A 23,335-nucleotide genomic window follows, 5' to 3' on the forward strand; every position below is an offset into this window, starting at 1 on the left:
CAGGGCTGTCAGGCTGGGAGGTCTTGGACCCAGGCTCCAAGATGAATAAAACTCTGCCATGAAACAAAATTTCAGATCATTTGGAATTCAAATAAATAGAGAGGTTCAGAGAAACCCTGTGTGGAGTTATCAGAAGGGTAATTCTTGGAAGGGTCAATACAAGAATAAACTTATTCTTTCCTCCTTCCTGGCAAGGAGTGCTGTTTATAACTGTATCATAAAGATGGATGATGTCATTTACTTTCCAAAAATATATATGCTGATAAAGGATCCCTAGGGTTTTTTGAAGAAGCTGTTTTGACAATGAATGGAAATAAGAATAGACTCTACATATACATCCTTTTGTTTTTAGAACTTGAGCAATAAAAGCTCACACAGTTATAAACTATTAAGCATAAAAATGAGTAAGGATATTCAAGCATCCTTCCTGTACTTGTTCATTTGTTTTGCTTAAAATATTTTAACTTTTTTCTCCCATCTATGTTATTACAAGATATTCATGCCTGAAATATGAATTTACTGCTCCCTGTGGATTTTTTTGTTTTAAAATTAAAATGCATTTTATTTAATTATTTATTTATTTACTTTATTTTAGTTGTTTATTCATTATTGGATAGAGACAGAGGAATGTCAAGAGTAGAGGGAGGGAAGAGAGAGAGAGAGAGATACCTGCAGCCCTGCTTCACCGCTCATAAAGTTTCTCCCTGTGGGTGGGTACAGGAGGCTTGATCATAGGTCCTTCCCCACTGTAACATGTGCTCTTAAGTGGATGTGCCAACACCCATCCCTAAATGCATTCACTGTGTTTTCTGTTTTCTTTTAGAGAGAGAGAGAGAGAGAGAGAGAATGAAAGAGGCCACAGCACCAAAGCTTCTTTCATCTCAGTGGGGTCCAGGCTTGAACCTGGATCATGCACATATCAAAGCAACACACTATCCAAGTGAGCTATTTATAATGTATTTATTTAACACACACACACACACATACACACACACACACACACACACACACACACACAGATTGAAGTGATTAATTCATGGATGGTGAACCACAACTTACTACCAAACAAAACTACAGTTTCAAACTGTTTAGAAAAAAAAAAAGGAATTAAAAACCAAGGAATTTCAGGTGATCTCTACAGTAAAAAATCAGCCACTCTCCAAGCTCAGCCTGAAGAAAGGCAGCTTTGCCTGAAGTCTTATTTTTCTCCTTTCACTTGTAGCCTTGCCCCACCTCTTTAGAGTTACATCAACCATCTAAATTAGTGCCAGCACTGAGTGAGTCTGTCTGCTTCCTAGGTGGACTGTTGCACAATTCCTGGATTGTTGGATAAAGCCAATCAAATCTCTAAAATTATACAAATTAATTTTATTTTTTATACATTTATCATCAAAAGAGTACAATATGGAGAATAAAGGTTCAGGTAGAGAGCCTGGAGTGTTAGGTAGGACTAGCATTGACATGCCTACACTATTTTTTAAATTATTATTTATTTGATGCATTTATTCAAGCCAGGGTGATATGCAGTGGTAGCACACCAGAGTTTCATGTTTGACACCTCAGAGGTGTCCCTGTTCAATATCTGACACCACCATATCTCAGAACTGAACAGTGCTGCTATATCTCCATCACTCATTGTCTCATGAAAATAAGTAACAAGTCTTTAAAACATGCATTTACCCCTTACCTATACTACTGAGTCCCATAGATTGAATTCCTTTCATATATATATTCTTGTTTGTTTGTTTTACTATAATGAGATATGCACACATATACACCCAGACAGACTGAAACTGTTCAGCTCTGGCTTATCTTACATTATTCTTCATATTTTTTAATTTTTTTATTTTCCCTTTTGTTGCCCTTGTTGTTTTAGTTATTATTGTTATTGTTTTTGATGATGTTATTGTTAGATAAGATAGAAATGGAGAGGAGGGGAAGACAGAGGGGGAAAGAAAGATAGACACCTGCAGACCTGCTTCACCACTTGTGAAGCGACTCCCCTGCAGGTGGGGAGCTGGGGGCTCCAACCAGGATCCTTACGCTGGTTCTTGCGCTTTGTGCCATGTGCCCTTAACCCACTGCGCTACCACCCCACTCCCAGCTTATATTATTCTTGGGCATAAATAACTGGTGACTAACACCCCAAAATTAATAAAAAGGGAATGGCTGGCAGGTGGCTCAGGAAGTATGGTACATGCAGGTATGGGCTATGCAAGACACCTAACACCAGATGAGAGTACCAAGGACAAAAGTGGGAGGAGCTCTCTGGATGATGGACCTGTTTCCTCTCCCCTTTTGTGTGTGTCTCTGACAATATCTAATGAAAATTTGACCATGAAGGTGGCTTTCAGTATTATTATGCATGTATACATGAGGCCTTGTTTTTGTTTGTTTGTTTTTTGCCTTCAGGATTATCACGGGGGCTCAGTGGCAACGCTACAAATCCACTGCTCCTGGTGGCCATTTTTTCCATTTTATTGGATAGGACAGAGAGAAATTAAGAGAGGAGTGGAGGTGGTGGAGGGAGAGGGAGAGGGAGAGGGAGAAGGAGAGGGGGAGGGGGAGGGGGAGGGGGAGGGGGAGGGGGAGGGAAAAAGAGAGACCTGGAGACCTGCTTTTGCCATTTGTGAAGCATACCCCTGCAGGTGGGGAGCAGGAGCTTGAACTCAGATAGTTGAGTCAGTCCTTGTGGTTTGTACTATGTGTGCTTAACTGGGTGCACCACTGCCCGGCCCCTGCCCTGGGCTCATTTGTTAAAACAAAATAAATTAAATTAAATGGGAGCTTATTAGTGTGTCCTTTGGTTAGAAGTCCATAGCTGTCAGTTCTCAGGAAATTCCTATTTCTTGTTATTTTAAACTAGTTCAAAGAGAAACAATAAAATGTTGTGTGCCCCAGCTCCATGCTCCCACCACTCTACTAAAAGGAGCAAATGGTTTACAGGCAGGTTTTCATCTGCCTGTAAACAGTTTTTCACAGTTTTTCATCTCCTCTTAATAGGTGTCTGCAAAATACTCTCTTCCCCTACCTAAGTGTGGTGATGCTATATACGCTGACACAGGTCTGACATCAGCATTGGCGACAGAAGGCTGACAGAGTGTGCAGTGATCTGCGCAGGCACATGGTGGACTGTAGGTGAATCCAGACTGCTGGTGTGCAAAGCATTGTGGGCAGGCTGAGTAGACTTAAAAGGACAGCAGCCAGAACTCTCAGTCTCTTTGGCTGCGGCTTCTTCTCCTGGTCAGATGCCTCTCAGTGGAGGTGCTCCAGGCATCCATCCGCCATGTCTACTTCTCCTGGAAACTGAACACGTGTGACTCTGCTAGCTGGTAAACTTTTAAACCCCTCTACAGCCATGAGCAACCTTTACCAGAGCTGATAATTGTTTATCTTATGGTACTAAACTTTGATAACCATATTCAGACTTTATAGACCTAGCATATGCTTAATCTTGATGATAATTGCTGATTTTGCCCTTTACTTGTTTCACCCTAATAAACCGTGTATTGATTAAACCAGTTCCCAGCTCCCACTGTGAATCCTTCTATGCGCAGCAGCAGCCCCCAACCTAACCCCATCAAGTTTTAAGTTAATTTACAACACCTAAGTCCCTTTCCACAAAATAACTGAGTTAACCCCAGCTCCATCTTAAAATATCTTCACAGGAGAAGTTTACCATTTACCATTAATTTTAATTATGTATGACACCCTTAATCCAAACAAAATGTATACATCTAGATAGCACTTCGACAGGTTTTTGAGAAGACAGAACTATGAAAAATCATCCCTAAAAGTATAGTCTTTCAGATGGGGTTTTGAATACCTTGATGTATGTCATCCATGATTTGCCTTATTTACAAGTTTATATGATTGCCTTAGCACTCAACATACAGTGTAACAACAGTATCCTGTGGATGCTAAAATAATATTTCTTATGACTCATTGTGGTATTTTTTTTTGGTTGTTTATTACATTTCTTAACATTTTGTTAGCTACTGTCTCAGTGTAGATCATCAACATCACTTTCTTGGAGTGTTGCAACAACTCCCTTACTTATCTCTTTGCCTTTGTTCTTCCAGTGATGTTTTTTTAATAGACAGAGAGAAATTGAGAAGGAAGAGAGAGGCAGAGAGAAAGAAAGAGAGGCACCAGCAACACTTCTCTGACACTGTGAAGCTTTGCCCCTGCTGGGGGCTTGAACCTGGTTCTATAAGCATGGTAACATGTGCACTCAACCTGTTGTGCCACCACCCAGTCCCTTACATTCCATCTTTATCTTCTATGTAGATTGTTCTAGGAAAATTATTTCATGTTTATTCTATGATATCAAACCATTATTTTCTTACAAGTCTCCATTCCTTGCTTACTAACCTCCCCCTTCCTCCAGCTCCTGTGGAGTGAAGTGGAATAAGGGGATTGTCTGTTCATATGCCATAGGGTTTGACAAACCTTAATCATGCCCTTAACTACCTTAAGAGTTATTATTATAATGTTATTATTTTAATAATTCTGTCCTTAACCTTCCTCTTTCTTTCCTGATGATATCCAATCCTATTCTGCCTATCTTCATTTACTTATCAGCTAATATCATCATCATTCCTCAGTGACTTAGTTTCAACTACATTGCTGCTGGCAACTCCAAGAATACTGTGTCCTGATTATCTACATTTTCCTCATGCAGCCACCTTGCCCTTACCTGCCATGATATCTAGTTCTTATCCTTCCCAATGCTGCAAGTCACTCCCTTAAGTCGGTTTTTATTTGCTTGTCAGCCAGGTAACCTCTCCAATCCTTTGTAGGGCTTTAAAAGTTACCAAAGTTACCCTATGAATTCTCAAGTATAAATGACTTTTGTAGATATTAAATAAACCACCACTATCTCCATTTATCAAAATACAAAACTTCCCATTTCTACCAACACTTTGCTTTCTGGACTAAAATAAGCTCATCTTTAATTTTAAAAAAAAAAAGATTATGAGCTATTTATAGATTGTTCCTCTCTTCTTAGTTTATATACATGCTTATTTGTTAAGTCAAAGAGCTCTATAAGATAAAAATCTTCATTTTTAATTCTCATATTACTCCCTTCTTCTGTGACTAATAGCTGACTTTACATGTGTATGTATGGCACAGAGCCTTGGAACACATGAAGTACTGAATGAAGGAGAAGATGAACTAAAGCATTTGATATCACTTCTAAAGCAGGCCTGAACATTGTTGATGCACAGGAAACAAACTATTTCAAAGACAGAGTCATCTATTTTATTGTCAAGAGGGGGGCACACTGGAGCACTACTCTACACTGGCATATAGTAGAGCCAGGGATTAAAGCCGTGACCTCAGGCATGCAAGTCCAGTGCACTGTTGCTAAACCATATTTCTGGTTGATTTGTTTTATTATACAATGGAAAGAATTCTTTAAATGACAGAGTGAAACTGAACAATGATATAATCAAAAATACATAAAAAGTAAAGACCATAAATAGGAACATATGTCCTCTTTCTACTGTATAAGGATGGGGAAAAGAAGTAAGAAGATAACTGAAGCATCAACTACTACATCTATATAGGATAGGCATTAAAACCAGTAACAGAAGATTCATTTCTTCTGTTTAGCAGTATCATATTCTCAGAGACATTGATTGTTCTGTACAGTAATATAGCAGCTTGCAAAAGCAACTCTGGCCCTTGGTATCAGTAAACAAAAACAAGACAGCATCCAAGAATAGAATATAAGAGAGGGAGACAGAATTAAAGAATTAACAGAAGCAAGTTCTTCCAGGAGTAGAGCAATGGCAAGACAGGTAGTGTCAAAAGAAGGAAATGAGCCTAAACATCTGGAAGGTGTCAGGGAAAGGTGAGCTCTAGATTAAACAAGTAAGTGGGGGCCAGGCAGTGGCACACCTGGTTATGTGCACACACTAGTGTCCAAGGACATGGGTTCAAGCCACCTGCAGAGGGAAAGCTTCCTGAGTGGTGAAGTAGTGCTGCTGATGTCTCTCTCCCTCTCTACCTCCCCCCTCCCCTCTCAGTCTCTATCTCTGTCTAATAATAAATAACTAAAAAATTAAATAAATAAACAAACAAGTAAGTGGATGGCGATTCTGAATAGGATGCCACCATGATTATCAGACAGATGAGTATTCAATCAGATATCAAATTATTTATGTGTATGCAAAATTCCTTTGATTTTCAACCATACCCAACTAATAGAGAAAAAAACATGCAAACAAGCACCATGAAAAATTTTAAAATATTTATATGTAAATTAGGCTAGTTGCTGCCAGTTCGTAGGTTCAAACAAGTTGACCAATCTTCTAAAGGAAAACTGAGCAAACTGCGACCCTTCAATTAAACCAGCCTGAGATCCCGTTTGTAATGCAGCTCTCACAGAATGCAGCCATTCTCAGTCTTTCACATTTTAGACACAGTTGTTTCTATATTCTGATGGCAAAGCTGAGTAGTTGTGACAGAAAACTTCTGACTCACAAAGCCTAAACTACTCACAGTATGTCTCCTTACACAATGTTCACTGACCTCTGCTCCAAATAGTCCTTGGCAGGGGCAAGGAGATAGCTTACCCTTGTTAGAATATATATATATATATATATATATATATATATATATATATATATATTCATATATTCTATATTCTATATATATTCATATATATATATATATATATAGAATATATATATATATATATATATATATATATGTCTCCTGCCAGAGGTCCCAGAGGCCACAGGCCCCATCCTCAGCATCACTACATAATAGAGATGAACAATGTTCTGTCCTTCTTTCTCATGATCAATATATACCTATAGACAAAATCAGTCCTTGTCGAGTCAGTTACTACCAATTCTAGGAACTGTATTTTGATAATTAGTGGGCCTGCCAAAACCACTTGAAGAGTGAGATTCTCAGCAGTTGATTAGTTACCTGAAGTTCACACCCAACTACATAGATTTTAAGGTGCTACCAATCAATACTTCTTGTATAGAACTGTGTGACAAACAGCAGGGTATGAACTAACAGAATGAGAGAAGCAAATTCCTTTATTACTAAAGAATGTTATTTGACTGAATAAAATTTAAAGTATTCAATTCTAAGACTTAACATTAAAAAGAAAGCTGTTGTTCAGGACAGCTGGGTGTTGGTGCACCCAGATAAGCACACATTACCAAGCACAAGGTCCCAGCTTTGAGTCCCCACTCTCCACCTGCAGGGGGGAAGCTTCATAAGCAATGAAGCAGATCTTCAGGTTTCTCTGTGTCTTGCTCTTCTCCTCTCTCTCCCATCCTCTCTCAAGTCTCTCTGTCCTATCTAATAGAAACAAGAGGGAAAAATGGCCACCAGAAGCAGTGGATTCATAGTGCCAGCGCTAAGCCCCTGCAACAACCCTCTTGGAAAAAAAAAATGCTGTTGTTCATGGGACAATGAGATCTATGAGCAAATGAGAGCGATTTGGGGAGATTTATTAAGGATATTATACCCACTATTGTTAGTCATACCTGGTTCTCTATCATTCACATATATATGTACATATATATATATGAAATAATAATTTCTAATATATACATATTAGAAATAATAGTTGTTTTTTTAACAGGTAAACACAAGTTTACCTTCTGGGTTTATGGATTACATAAAAGTTCTTTCATTATGCACCTACTTGTTTTTTTTCATACATGTGTAGACTTAACAGCAAGACTCTGAATCCAGGTCTTTGACCAGCTGATGATTAAAAGGAAAATTACAGGGGGTCTGGCAGTAGCACAGCAGGGTAAGCACACGTGGCACAAATTGCAAAGACTGGAGTAAGGATCCCTGTTCGAGCCCCACCCCCACCCCCACCTGCAGGAGAGTCTCTTCATAGGGCTGAAGCAGGTCTGCAGGTATCTATCTTTCTCTCCCCCTGTCTTTTCTCTTCCTCTGTCTTTCCTTCCTCTCTCCATTTCTCTCTGTCCTATCCAACAATGAACGACATCAACAACAACAATCATAATCACAACAAAGGCAACAAAAGGGGAAAAAAATGGCCTCCAGGAGCAGTGGATTCATGGTGCAGGCACCGAGCCCCAGCAATAACCCTGGAAGCAAAAAAAAAAAAAAAAAAAGGAAAAGTACAACAGATATACAGTAATTAATCATAGGCTATTGCTTTATGTCCCTCAGAAATATAATGTTTTCTCTGCCTGGAAGCAGAACAAAAGGGAGAATAAGACAGCTTTCAATTGGTGGAGCCCAGCAAGATCTTCAAGTTGAACACGCTTCTAGTTCCTGTCCAATCTATCTTTACTGTAATAAGCAGTTGTACCACTTAGTTTAAAGTGCAATAATACCTTCAATGACCACACAATTCTATTAAAATAAACATTAATAATAATAATGTCTGTTATGTATTGAGTCTTTACTTTTTTCACTGTTTTTAAAATTTTTTATATTTATTTATTTCCTTTTGTTGCCCTTGTTGTTTTATTGTTGTACTTATTTTTATTGATGCCATCGTTGTTGGATAGGACAGAGAGAAATGAAGAAAGGAGGGAAAGACAGAGGGGGAAAGATAGACACCTGCAGACCTGCTTCACTGCCTGTGAAGCGATTCCCCTGCAAGTGGGGAGCCAGGGCTCCAACCAGGATCCTTACACAGGTCCTGCGCTACAGCCCGACTCCCTTTTTCACTAATTTTTAAGTGTATAATTGAATTGTTTTATTCCAAAACCCTAACCTTGTGTATTATGAACTACAATTATCCCCATCTTATAAATAAAAATCTTGGGAACAGAATATGAAATGAAAGCATAAAATATCAGAGAGAGAGAGAGCAGAAGAAAGAGGAGGAGGAAAAGGAAGAGGAGGAGGAGAAGGAGATATATTTGACCCATGGCTTCTCCTCCACAGACATTTAAATACAAACAGCCCATATGGAGGCCTAAGAGGACATAGATTATTTCCACATTTTAACTGCTCCCTTGGTGTGACTTAGCCACCAGAGTTACTTTCAATCTTGTAAAATTTCTGAACACAATCTAATATTTTAGCTAATTTAAAAGATATTAGTAATGAAAAGGAATTTCCAAACTGATCAAGTAGTTTTCAACTACTATACGGCTTGGATGTACAGTGCATATTTGGCTGGGAAATCTTAGTAGCAGTATGAAAGACACTGATGCTTAAAGACCTGAACTTAATGCAATCCTGGATGTAGGAACTATGGGACACATATGAGTACCACAATTCTGGTTTAAATGCTTTTCTTTTAGCTGGGATGGCTATAAGAGAATCTTGTAAGTAGAGGATGAGGGGTTTACATATAAGAAAGTTAGACAGAGAAGGGAAAGAATGGTGGACATCTGAGTGTATAAAAAAGCATAATAGGGTCAAGTGGTGGTATACCTGCTTAAGTGCACATAATACTACATAGAAGGACTCCTGCAGGGAATCAGGTTTGAACCATCTCCATCTGTAAGGGAAGTACTTCACAAGTGGTGAAGCAGGTCTGCAGTTGCCTGTCTTTCTCTCTCCCTCTCTATGTTCCCACCCCTCTCAATTTCTTCCTGCCTTATCAAATAAAAAAAACATAAACATAAATGTATAAAATCCATAAGCAATGGATTCATAGTACTGACACTGAGACCTTGTGATTGGAGGCAAAAAAAGTATCATAATAAATAGCAAGCTAATTGATTAAGGTAAAACCTTAGCAATAGAAGTTCAAACTTGAGCACCTTATTTTAGATCTTAGAGACATGTAAACCCTAGATTGAAAATTAAATATAAAAATCTAAGACAACAGTGCTTTTCATCAGTAGCTTCATGTCATTTCACAGCTCTGGTCACAACAGCATTCACTCCTTCTCATGTTTTCATTTTTATTTTTTTAATAACTTTATTAGTGAGATTTTTTTTCTTACAATATAGGTACAGACACAGGGTACATTTTCTCATCTCCTGATGACAGTTGTCTGTAAAACACTCTAACCCGTAACTTATGCCCCCTTCCACCCCTTGCACCAGGACTCCTCCATTCTCTCTACCCTCTTCCACACCCTCCGCAAAAATGATCTCTATTTTGATGTAATGCAACATACCCAAACAGGTTGCACTTTGTTTTCTTTTTCATTCCTTGTGTCTCAAAGGCCAGCAATCTTAGAGGCACCATGTTAAGCCAGATAAGCCTAAAAGAGAAGGCTGTTTACCAGATAGTCTCACTCACAGGTGGTTCTCTGGGTGTTGGTAAAAGTGCTCTCAGTGTGGCCTCTAGACCTACATGAGTGTGCAAATTACTATCCACTCAAGGCAAGATAAACACACAACTTCAGCTGTAAGCATGTAGAAACTGAGAGACTTTCAAAAATAATTTAAGATTATGTCTTCAATTTTTAAAGATGTATTTGTTCTTATATAGAGCAGGGCACTCTTCAGTTCTGGCATCTGTGATGATAAGTATCAGACCTAGGGCCTCAGGCTTCAGATCATGTCCTTTAACACTGGATTATTCCTCTGCTCCTAGGTGCATCAGATTAAAAAAATAATAATAAGACTCATACTTTGCCAGTAAGCTTTTGTTTAATATTCATTTATATTAGTTATTCATCTGGATATTACAATAGATTAGATATAAAACATATTTCTTTTTAGAGATTTGTTTGTCCATTAATGCAAGGAAAAGGAAAGAGAGGGAGAGAGAGAGAGAGAAAGAGAGAGAGAGAAAGAGAAAGTAAAAGAGCATCAAGGCAGAGCCAAGATGGTGACTTTGGAGCAGCAGCTGCCATTATCTTCAAGGACCTGATCAAATTGTTTCAGATGCCACCAGGATGCTGGCCAGGCTTCCCTGGATTGAAGACCCCACCAATGTGTCCTGGAGCTCAGCTTCCCCAGAGGTACACCTTACTGGGGAAAAAGAGAGGCAGACTGGGAGTATGGACCGACCAGTCAACGCCCATGTTCAGCGGGGAAGCAATTACAGAAGCCAGACCTTCTACCTTCTGCAACCCTCAATGACCCTGGGTCCATGCTCCCAGAGGGCTAGAGAATGGGAAAGCTATCATGGGAGGGGGTGGGTTATGGAGATTGGGTGGTGGGAATTGTGTGGAGTTGTACCCCTCCTACCTTATGTTTTTGTTCATTAATCCTTTCTTAAATTAAAAAAAAAAAGCAGCAGCTGCAAGAGGGCAAAGCCAAGATGGCGACTTGGAAGCAGCTGCTTGCATGAGCTCTTTAACAACAACTGCTGGAAAGGGTAGCCTTCAGTAGGACAGAGAATAAGGCGTTCTAAGTATGACAACAAGGAGGTGACTATAGCTCAATTTGGGTTAGAAAATAGAGCAAAAAGAAAGGAAATTTTTTTTTATTATTTCTCCCCCCACCCATAACCAGACCCCAGGGGTAGGGAGCTTCTGCTAGCAGGCTCCCCGCTGACCTTTTTTCTTCACCAAGATTCCTGGCTCATCAGGGGCACCATTCCAATCCTGTTCCTTTCTAAATCCCTTGGCTATTTTTTTTTTTCTCTAAGTAACTTAAGCCCAATTGGAGTGACAGATATCTGACCAAGCAAAGCCTCAGCCTGCCTGGGAAAGACAGCCTGGAAGTTTTTTGTTGTTGTTGTTGTTTGTTTGTTTTTTTAATCTGTTGTCTAGGCTCACTGTGCCTGAACTAACTGGGAGCCATCCAAGATGCAGACCCACTGTTGGGGCTATTTACTCTGTTCTATTTTATCATTACTATTATATATACATGGATCCTTTTGCCCCCTTCTGGACACTTTCAGAGTTTTTCACCCCAAAAAACTGGAACACACATTCTTTTCAAATCCACACAGCACATCCTCAAGGATAGACCACATGTTAGACCACAAAGACAGCATCAACAAATTCAAGAGCATTGAAATCATCCCAGGTATCTTCTCAGACCACAGTGGAGTAAAGCTAACATTTAACAACACAGAGAAAATTATTAAAAGACACAGAATTTGGAAACTAAACAACATACTGCTTAAGAACCACTGGGTCAGATAGTCACTCAAGCAGGGAATTCAAATGTTCCTGGAAAAAAAATAAAAATGAAGACACAAGCTATCAAAATACTTGGGACATAGCTAAAGCAGTTTTGAGAGGGAAACTCATAGTCATACAATCACATATTAAATAACAAGAAAAAGCTCAAATAAACGACCTTACCGCACACTTTAAGGACTAAGAGGAAGAGGAACAAAGGAACCCTAAAGCAACCAGAAGGATAGAAATCAATAAAATTAGAGCAGAAATAAACAACATAGAAAATAAGAGAACCATACAAAAGAAGAATTCCTAGAAGCATATCCCCTTCCAAAACTGAACCAAGAAGAACTACAAAACCTACATACACCAATCACAGACAAAGAAATCAAAACAGTTATTAAGAATCTCCCCAACAACAAAAGTCCTGGACCAGATGGCTTCACAAACAAATTCTAAAAAACCTTCAGGAAACAGTTAATACCCATACTTCTAAAGCTTTTCCATAAGATCGAAGAAACAGGAATATTCCCTCCCACCTTCTATGAAGCCAATATCACCCTGATACCAAAATCAGATAGATACAAAACAAAAAAGGAAAACTATAGACCAATATCTCTGATGAACATAGATGCCAAAATATTAAACAAGATCTTGGTCAACCGTATACAGTAGTATATCAAAAAGATTGTTCATCATGATAAAGTGGGATTTATCCCAGGAATGCAAGGCTGGTTCAACATACATAAGTCAATCAATATCATTCACCACATCAATAAAAGCAAAGCCAAACACCACATGATTATCTTAATAGATGCAGAGAAAGCCTTTGACAAAATCCAACACCCATTCATGCTCAAAATTCTACAAAAAATGGGAATAGATGATAAATTGCTCAAGACTTTGGAATCCATATATAGCAAAACTACAGCCAACATCATACTCAATGGACAAAAACTGAAAGCATCCCCCCTCAGGTTGGGGACAAGAAAGGGGTGTTCACTATCACCATTACTCTTCAACATAGTATTGGAAGAACTTGCCATAGCAATCAGGCAAGAGAAAGAAATCAAAGGAATACTGATTGGAAGGGAAGAAGTCAAGCTCTCACTATTTGCAGATGATATGATAGTATACATAGAAAAACCTAAAGAATCCAGCAGAAAATTACTGGAAGTTATTAGGCAATATAGCAAGGTGTCAAGCTAAAAAAATCAATGTACAAAAATCAGTGGCATTTCTTTATGCAAACACTAAATTTGAATAAGAAGGCATCCAGAAATCATTCCCATTCACTGTTGCAGCAAAATCAATAAAATATATAGGAGTAAAGCTGACCAAAGAAGTGAAAGACTTGTATACTGAAAACTATGAGTCACTATTCAAGGAAATAGAAAATGATACCAAGAAATGGAAAGACATCCCATGCTCATAGATAAGAAGAATAAATATGATCAAAATGAATATTCTCCCCAGAGCCATTTACAAATTTAACACAATACCCATCAAGTTCCACCAAATTTCTTTTAGAGAATTGAACAAAAACTACAATCATTTATCTGGAACCAGCAAACACCTAGAATTGCCAAAACCATCTTGAGGAAAAGAAACATAAATGGTGGCATCACACTCCCAGATCTCAAACTATATTATAAGGCCATCATCATCAAAACAGCCTGGTACTGGAACAAAAATAGGCACACAGACCAGTGGAAGAGAATTGAAAGCCTAGACCTAACCCCCCACACCTATGTACATCTAATCTTTGATAAGAGGGCCCAAAGTATTAAATGGAAGAAGGAGGCTCTCTTCAATAAATGGTGCTGGGAAAACTGGCTTGTAACATGCAGAAGAATGAAATTGAACCACCTTATCTCACCAGAAACAAAAATCAACTCCAAAGGGATCAAGGACCTGGAGGATAGACCAGAAACTATCAAATACTTAGAGGAAAACATAGGTGGAACAATTTCCCTCATAAACCCTAGGATATCTTTGATGAAACAAACCCAATTGGAAAGAAGACTAAATCAGAAACAAACCAATGGCACTACATCAAATTTAAAAGCTTCAGCACAGCCACAGAAGCTATCACACAAACAATTTCTGTCCAATTTCTGTGGATAGTCTGGAGAACTCTCACAAAGCTAGACCTGGACCTTCTATATGACTCAGTAATTCAGTAATTCCTCTCCTGGGGATATACCCCAAGGACTCCATAACACCCAACCAGAAAGATATTTGAATACCTATGTTCATAGCAGCACAATTCATAATAGCTAAAACATAGAAGCAACCCAGGTGCCCAACATCAGATGAGTGGCTGAGAAAGCTGTGGTATATATACACAATGGAATACTTTGCAGCTATTAAGAAAATAAATCCACCTTCTCTGGACAATCTTGGATGGAGCTAGAAGGAATTATGTTAAGTGAGCTAAATCAGAAAGATAAAGATGAGTATGGGATGATCCCACTCATAAACAGAATTAGAGGAAGAGGAAGAGGAAACGAAAGGGAAACTTTCAGGATCTGACTGAATCTGGAGTAGGGCACCAAATTAAATACCCTGGGGTGAGGGTGAGGGTGAGGGTGGATGTTCAGCTTCACAGTTGTTTGGTGATGAAAATGGTGTGTATGTACACTCCTATTAATTGGAAGTCATATAAATCACTATTTAATATAAGAGAGGAAAACTAATTGAAAGTCTCAAACTTTTTAAAGCACAGATTGAGTCTTTTTAATAAATAGGCTGAGTCTTTGTTGTGTTGAATCTCTTAAAAGCCTAGACCAGGGAGAACAGAAGCAACCAGTGTCACAATTATATAAAAATAATGTCAAAGGGCACAAATTATGGTGATGTTGTGTACAATACAGAAAATCCTAGCCAAGGGATTTTTCAAAGTTTACCGAATTGCTAAATAATGTGATTATAGCAATAACTATCTACTGTTTTCTTAACCCTAAGACAGCAGGAACCTCCCATTTCCTCTATAGAGCGTTTATTTCCCACAGTCCTGAAACCTTTAGGGTGGGGCTCACATTCCTGCATGCTTCTCTCAATTAATACCAAATGATATTGCATCTGCTGATACCAACATAATCAACACAACCATTACCACCTTAGCATGTTTCACTTCAGACTGTGTTCAGAGACCCCAAGCATGGAATGTCAACACTTCACCCTCACTAGTCAGGTGAGACCTTTCTTTTCATAGTATTCTCTAACTCCTTTCCAGGCAGTTCACTTCCTACCAAAGTCCCAAAACCTAGATATAGACCAGGTCCTGTGAGACAGAGCATATGTTCAGTGTATCCATAAATTAGAGCAAAATATATACCTAAAAGCAAAAGTGCACAATAGTCTGCAGTGAGTCAGTATGAAGTTCATATAATGAAATAGTATCTAATTAGATTTAGATACTCTCCTTACCTAATTCCTATTACAGTTCTCTCACTCCAAAGCTAACCTGGACTGCAAAAGCTGAATAAGGACAACAGACTGGCATACTTTAATGATGACTCTTTAGTCACTATCAGGCCACCCCGTCAGCTGGGATACAGAACTCTGGTGTTGGGAAATGTTTGTAACTGTGCCCCTCTTATCATACACTCTTGTCAATCATAAATCAATACATTAGTAGTAATGTTTGAACTAAGCAAAGTATTTTATACAAAATGTTTTCTAATTTTTATTACTTACAAAATTACCAACTGATATTTATTTACATAAAAATAATTAAATAAAAACAATGATTATATATCTAAATTTCCTCATATTTTATGGATTGATAGCTCTTTAATAAAAACACTGAGTAAATAAATGTTCACTTGTCTAGAATTGTAACATTTATTTATTCAAGGACTAAAGAAAAGTTTTGGTGATTTCAAAATTTTGGCAATAAAGAATATAAAGTGTCTATCAATATCACTCTGTAGACCTTTTTATATACATTAAGCTTCCACTCCTTTAGATATCAATGAAAATGGTTGCTGGGTCAGATCATAAGAGCTAATTTAGTTTTAAATCTAAAAGGGCTAGACAGTGTATGATTCCAAACGTGTGACCTTCTACAAATGACAAAACTCTGAAAAATAATTTAAAATATTAGTTGTAGAGAATAGGGAGAAGGCATGATAAAGACAGAGCACAGGGACTGGATTTGGTGTATTGCACCAAAGTAAAGGACTCCGGGGGGGGGGGGGGCAGTGTTCAGTTCCTGGGGCATTATGGTGGCGGAGGATGTGCAGGGGCAGGTGTTGTTACACTGTTATTTTGAAAACTGAGAAATATTACTCATGTACCAACTGTTGTGTTTTACTGTTGGCTGTAAACTATTAATCCCCCCCTAATAAAAAAAAATACAGCACAAAAAATATTTAGGCCAATGAAAAGTCTCTAAAGTAACTATGATGATCGTGCCCAGTAGACTGCACATATGACTTTGCAGGAGGATCAGGGTTCAAGCTCCACTTCCCACCTTCAAAGGGGAAGCTTCATAAGTGGTAGAATATTGATACAGGTGTCTGTGCCTCTCCTCTCCCATCCTTTCTGCCTCTTATCCTCTGCCAAGTAAAAGGCAGTGGGGTTGGGGGTGGGGATTGCTGCTGGGAATAGTATAGGCATGTGGGCACTGATCCCAACTGATAACTCTAATAACAAACATAACAAAACAAACCACACTGTCAGGCTTGAAACATTTCACTATATATCGTCCAAGCCCAGTGGACGAACATTACCAAGAGTAGAACCTTAATGCACACTGTAACCTCTGGGTAATAGTAGTCTGTCAGTAGATTCATCAGTTGTTGGTGGATAAGGTTAATGGGGCAGATTATACATATGTGGGAACTTCCTGTATGCAGTTTTCCAAATTTTTTGTCTTCTGAATCTGCTCTAAAAAATAAATATTAAGGACAACCCAATAAAAAATGGGCAAAAGATATGAATAGATGGCTCGCTAAAGAAGAGATATACATGGCCCGCAGACATATGCAAAAATGCTCCAATTCACTCATCACCAGAGAAATTGAAATCAAAACTGCATTTAGATATCATTTTACACCTGTGAGAATGATCTTCATCCATAAAACACAAGAAGATAAGTGTTGAAGAGGATGTGGACAGGAACTCTACTGCACTGCTGGCAGGAATGCAAATTGGTGCATCCATTATGGAGAACAGAATAGAGAATCCTTAAATAAATACAAGTGGAAATACCTTATGATCCAGCAATTCTACTCCTAGGCATCTACCCCAAATATATAGCAACACTGATTTGAAAGGACATATGCACCACACCCCAATGTTTATAGTGGCTTTATTCCCAATGTCAAAAACCTGGAAATAACCAAAATGTCCTTCAACAGATGACTGGATTAAAAATAAAAATTATGGGACATATACTCAAAGGAGTATTATGCAACAATAAAATGGGGTGATACTGTGCCCTCTCCATTTCTCTCTGTCCTATCTAACAATGACAGCATCAACAACAACAACAATAATAGCTACAACAATAAAAATAACAGGGGCAACAAAAGGGAATAAATAAATAAATACATATTTTAAAAAGGAGAAAAAGAAATAAAGTGGATGGAATTGGAGAAGATTATGCTTAGTGAAGCAAGTAAGGAGGTGAACAACAACTATAGAATGTTTTCACTCATTCATGGAATATAGACAATTGAGTATACAAATGGGAAAATAAAAAAATGTTAACCTATATTAAAGACTGTGGTAGAACTATAGTGGTTATTTAGGAGGATGGGGATGGGAACACAGAGGAGAGTGAAAAAAATAATAAAACAGATAAATATTGAAAGAACCATACTGACTTTCCAGAACCTGTTTTTTTTTTCTTAAATAAAGTGTGTACAGACATACATATGCAACATGTGTACTACTTACTAGTCCTGTAACTCCACATACCCCTTCTGCTTTAGAATGATAGCAAGATGTATAAATTCTAGACTACTTATTTTACAAACCCAAAGTGATATAATCTAAATAGTAATTATCCTATCAAAATAAATTACTTTTTTGTGTCAGAAAAGCATGATTTTGTTTTCTCTTGCCTCTTGGCAAAAGGCCTTTTTTTACTGCAAAATTAGCAGATAATTATGTTTCTCTTATGAATCGTAATAGCATGGTCAGTGTTATCAAGCAATTTTCATCTTGAACAAGCATAAATCATAAGTCCACCCTCTGAAGATAAGCATCTGAATATCATATAATTAGCTAAATTTCATTTTTGGATGCCCTGTGGGTTTTGTTTGTTTTGTCCATTTCATTGGTGCCCTACTTCATTCCTGAAGAGGTTGTCTTTTGAAGCTTGAAACCCAGAGGGAAAACAGTGTCATTTAAGCCATGAGTGTACCTGTCTCACTGGTCAGCATTTAACCAGGATTTACATCTCATACTTTGTAAGAAATGTAAAGGTCTAAGAAAAGGACAAAAGTAACATTTTTTCTTTAAATCCTGCAATGAATCTAAACAACTTATAAAAATGTACCTGGTGAAAATGGTCTTTTACTTTATGATGTCAAATTACTTCTTTGAACTTTGTTTTCTTAGAATTGCCTGATTGTAACACACATGGAGTCAAAGTTCCGTTTTCTACTAACTACTAAATCATTGTTTCAGCTTTTACCTAGAGAAGTTGTGGAAGAGAAGAGATCAGTAATTGTGCAAAGCTCACCCAATAACTGGGTAATGAGGAGAGCATGAATTTTGTCCCTGACAAGTTATATTTCAGTGTGAGAAACAGTGTTCTGTTTTCCAGTGCCAAGTTTCAGTCTGAATTCCCAGTTACTCCACACCTGAAATTTCATGTTTGCTTCTGCCTTCTTGAGGAGGGATCAGGATCTGTTGTCTGTGGTCCCTGAGTTCAGCTAATCAAGGAGCAAAGGTGCTATTCTCAGGAATGGCATTTAGCTTAGTTCTCTCAATGCAGGTGATGTAATTGGATGAAGATAGGTGACACCTGAAATATCTTCATCTCAGAAGAGCTGGTGGCTCAGTAATAGGAAGGAACTTGACTTGAGAAGGGTGTATAACCTATATAACCCATGTTTCATTACTGTCTTAATATCCATGCTTTAGTTTGTATGAATTTGGCCAGGAGGGCCAGTTTATTTATTTATTTATTTATTATAATTATTAATATCATTATTATATATCAGAGCACTTCTCAGCTCTAGTTTATAATAAAGTTAGGGATCAAACCTGGGACTTTGGAGATGCAGACATGAGAGTCACTTTGCATAACCATTATGCTATCTACCTCCAACTGAGTTGATTTTCATACCACCAGGTTTATTTCTTAGGATCCACACCTGCATTGTTTCACAACTTGGAAGATTTTTGTTTGTTTTAAAAATATTTTATTTATTTGAATGAGAGTGAGCTAGAGACCGGAGCACTTTGAACCTGGACCCTCAGAACCTCAGGCTTTAAGTCATTTTACATGACAATTGTGCTATCTCCTCAGCCCTTAGAGAAAGAGACAGAGAGGGAAAAAGATGTATAAAGAGGAACTGAAGGAGAGGGGCTGGGTAGTGGTGCACCAAGTTGAGCTCACATGTTAGTTGCAATGTACAAGGGCCCAGGTTGAGTCCCCAGTCCCCACCTGTAGGAGGAGAGAGCTTCATAAGTGGTGAAGCAGGGTTGCAGGAGTCTCTCTCTCTCTCTCTCTCTCTATCTCTCTTTCCCCCCTGCCCTCTCTATTTCTGGATGTCTCTATCCAATAAATAATGATAACTTAAAAAAATAGTGAAAGGAGAGACACCACAGCACTGCTTCACCACTTGAGAAACTTCTATCATGCATTATTTTACCATGTGGTGCCAGGGGCTTAAATAGGATCTTTGCACTCAGTAAAGTGTGTGTTCTATTGATGGTTACTCTCCAGGACTCTAATACAAAGCTTGGTCTTGAAAGCCAGGTGGTGGCACATCTGGTTGAGCTCACATCATACTATGCACAAGGACCCAGGTCTGAGCCCCTGGTCCCCACCTGCAGCTGGAAAGCTTTGAGAGTGGTGAAAGAGTGCTGCAGGTGTCTCTCTGTTTTCCCTTCTCCTCTCTTCTCCTCTCCTCTCCTCTCTTCTCTTCTCTTCTCTTCTCTTCTCTTCTCTTCTCTTCTCCTCTCCTCTCCTCTCCTCTCCTCTCTTCTCTTCTCTTCTCTCTCTCTCTCTCTCTCTCTCTCTCTCTCCCTCCCTCCCTCCCTCCCTCTCATCTCCATTTATGGCTGTCCCTATCAAATAAATAAAGATGATAAAAATATTCAAAGTTTAGTTTTTCAATATCTTCTAAATATTGAATTGTTTATGTCAAGTTCTATTTTCCCTAACATTTTTTACTTAATAGCTGTACTTTGCAAACTATGCTTGCTATGTAGTAAAACTAAGGCACCTCATAGCCTAGCAGTCTGAGATCCTCCCTAAAAGCTTAACAATTAATAAGAACTAGCAGGCCTGTTTGTTTTAGTAAGATTAATGCAAAATATACAAAGAGCTCAGCAAACTTAGCAACAAAAAAGCAAATGACCCCATCCATAAATGGTCAGAGGACATGAACAGAACATTCACTACAGAAGAGATCCAAAAGGCTAACAAACACATGAAAAATTGCTCCAGTTCGCTGAATGTCAGAGAAATGCAAATAAATACAATATGAAGATATCACCTCACTCCTGTGAGAATGGCATACATCAAAAAGGACAGCAGCTGGAGAGACTGTGGGGACAGAGAAACCCTTCTGCACTGCTGGTGGGAATGTAAATTGGTCCAGCCTCTGTGGATAGTAGTCTGGAGAACTCTCACAAGGCTAGACATGGACCTTCCATATGACCTAGCAATTCCTCTCTTGGGGATATACCCCAAGGACTCCATAATACCCAAGCAAAAAGATATTTGTATAATTATGTTCATAGCAGTAAAATTTGTAATAGCTAGAACATGGAAGCAACCCAGGTGCCCAACAACAGAAGAGTGGCTGAGAAAGCTGTGGTATATATACACAACAGAATACTATGCAACTATTAAAAACAATGAACCCACCTTCTCTGACCCATCTTGGACAGAGCTAGAAGGAATTATGTTAAGTGAGCTAAGTCAGAAAGATAAAGATGAGAATGGGTGATCCAACTCATCAACAGAAGTTGAGAAAGAAAAACAGAAAGGGAAACTAAAAGCAGGATTTGACTAAATCTGGTGTAGGGCACCAAAATAAAAACCCTGGGGTGAGGGTGAGGGTGAGGGTGGATATTCAGCTCTTCGGGGTGGTGGGGTGAGGTGGGGGTGGGGTACCTGGTGGGGTGGGATGGGACTCAGTCTTTTGGTGGTGAGAATGGTGTTTATGTATACTCCTATTAAAGTGTAGTCATATAAATCACTATTTAATATGAGAGGGGAAAAATTGATTGCATGTCTCAAACTTTTTAAAGCACAGAGTCTTTTTAATACATAGGGTGAGTCTTTGATATGTTGACTCTCTCAAAAGCCTAGACCAGGAAGAACAGAAGCAACCAGTGGCACAGATATATACAAATAATGTCAAAGAAAATAAATTATGGTGATGTTGGGTTGGGTAATATAGCAAATTCTAACAAAGGGATTTTTCAAAGTTAAACCAATTACCAAACAGTGTAACATTGACTATCTGTTGTCTTCTTGAGCCCCAAGACAGCAAGAACCTCACATTTTCACTATAGAGCCTATATATCCCCCAGTCCTGGAACCTTAGGGTGGGGTGCACTTTCCTACATGCTTCTATTAATTCATACCAAATAATATTGCATCTGTCAATCCCAAACCAATCAATGCAAGGAGTACCACATCAGCATGCTTCACTTCAGACTGTGCCCAGCGGCTTCGGGTGTGAATGACAACCCTTCAGCTTCATTACTCAGCTGAGACCTTTCCTTTCATAGTATTCTCTAATTCCATTCCAGGCAGCTCACTTCCTAACAAAGTCCTAAAACCTAGATATAGACTGGTCCTGTGAGATAGAGTATATGTTCACATGTATCCATAAACTAGGGCAAAATATATACCTGAAAGCAAAATTACACAAGAGTCTGCAGTGAGTACCCCCCAACACTTTATTTGCACTATTTAAGCCTTTAGGTCCATGATTGTTCAACAACTTGTTTGGCTTTGTATGTTAACTCTCTTTTCAGCCAACAGGTTCTAGATGCCAGCATGATGCTGACCAGACTTTCCTGGACAGTGGACCTTACCAATGTGTACTGGAGCTCCGCGTCCCCAGAGACCCACTCTACTAGAGAAAGAGAGATGCATTCTGGGAATATGGATTGACCTGTCAACTCCCATGTTCAGTGAAGAAGCAATTACAGAAGCCAGACCTTCCACCTTCTGCATCCCACAATGATCTTGGGTCCATACTCCCAGAGGGATAAAGAATAGGAAAGCTATCAGGGGCGCGGATGGGAACGGAGATCTGGTGGTGGGAATTGTGTGGAGTTGTACCCCTCTTGTCCTATTGTTTTGTTAGTCTCCTTTTTTAAATAAATAAAGAAATAATAATAAAGATTAATGCAGATCTGAAATGTAGATCTCAAAAAAGTGACAATATCAGATAATGTCAAAGTCTGAAATGACTTCAAAGATATGTAATCACTCATTTGCATTTTACAAGGTTCCAGAGGTATTTGGGGGGAAGAATGGAGAATTTCCTGTTTGTTTGTTTGTTTGTTTTTTATTATTTGCCTCCAGGGTTATTGCCAGGGCTTACTGTTGGAATTACAAATCACTGATCTTGCAGCCTTTTTTTAAAATTATTGTTTTTTTTTCATTTTATTGGACAGGACAGAGAGAAATTGAGAGGGGAGGGGGATAGATAAAGAGAGACACCTGCAGCCCTGCTTTGTTGGTTGTGAATATTTACTGGTCTTCACACCCTATCTTAACAGTTTATCACATTGCTTCAAATTTGCAGTTATTTTGATGAAAAATAAATAAATAAAGGTGTGAATACTACTAATTTTATATCAAATGAAACATTCCTTTGGAAGGCTGGCAAAATAGCATCCTTGGATAGTGTGTTGCTTTGCTATGTAAGGAGCCATATCTGAGCCTGGTGTGCACTGCATTGAAGGAGCAGTCTCTTTAATTCACTCTCTTTGTCCCCTGCCTCTCTCTACCTAGAAAACAAAACAATACAGTACAATAAAAACTAGGCATCTTTACTGTGGCTTCTTTCCCTCTATCTCTCTTACAGCCTGCCTCTTTTCCTCTGAAAAATTCAAGCCCCATGAATGACAAGGATGAAAGCCTTTTGAACTCTACTCTTCCTTCATTACCCCTCTGT

General features: G+C 38.6%; 1 protein-coding gene and 1 long non-coding RNA gene across 5 annotated transcripts in view; one reads left to right on the forward strand and one right to left on the reverse strand.

The window, feature by feature from the left end:
• CTNNA2 (catenin alpha 2) overlaps positions 1-23,335 on the reverse strand; it is a 1,425,261-nt gene that overhangs the window by 235,625 nt on the left and 1,166,301 nt on the right. The gene's annotated exons all lie outside the window — the stretch shown is intronic.
• On the forward strand, positions 3,265-22,999 carry LOC132537688 (uncharacterized). The gene is made up of 2 exons (XR_009549149.1): positions 3,265-3,332; positions 22,185-22,999. It is a non-coding gene; the product is annotated as an uncharacterized LOC132537688 (long non-coding RNA).

The sequence above is a fragment of the Erinaceus europaeus genome, chromosome 3 (genome assembly GCF_950295315.1).
Source record: "Erinaceus europaeus chromosome 3, mEriEur2.1, whole genome shotgun sequence".
Taxonomy (NCBI): domain Eukaryota; kingdom Metazoa; phylum Chordata; class Mammalia; order Eulipotyphla; family Erinaceidae; genus Erinaceus; species Erinaceus europaeus.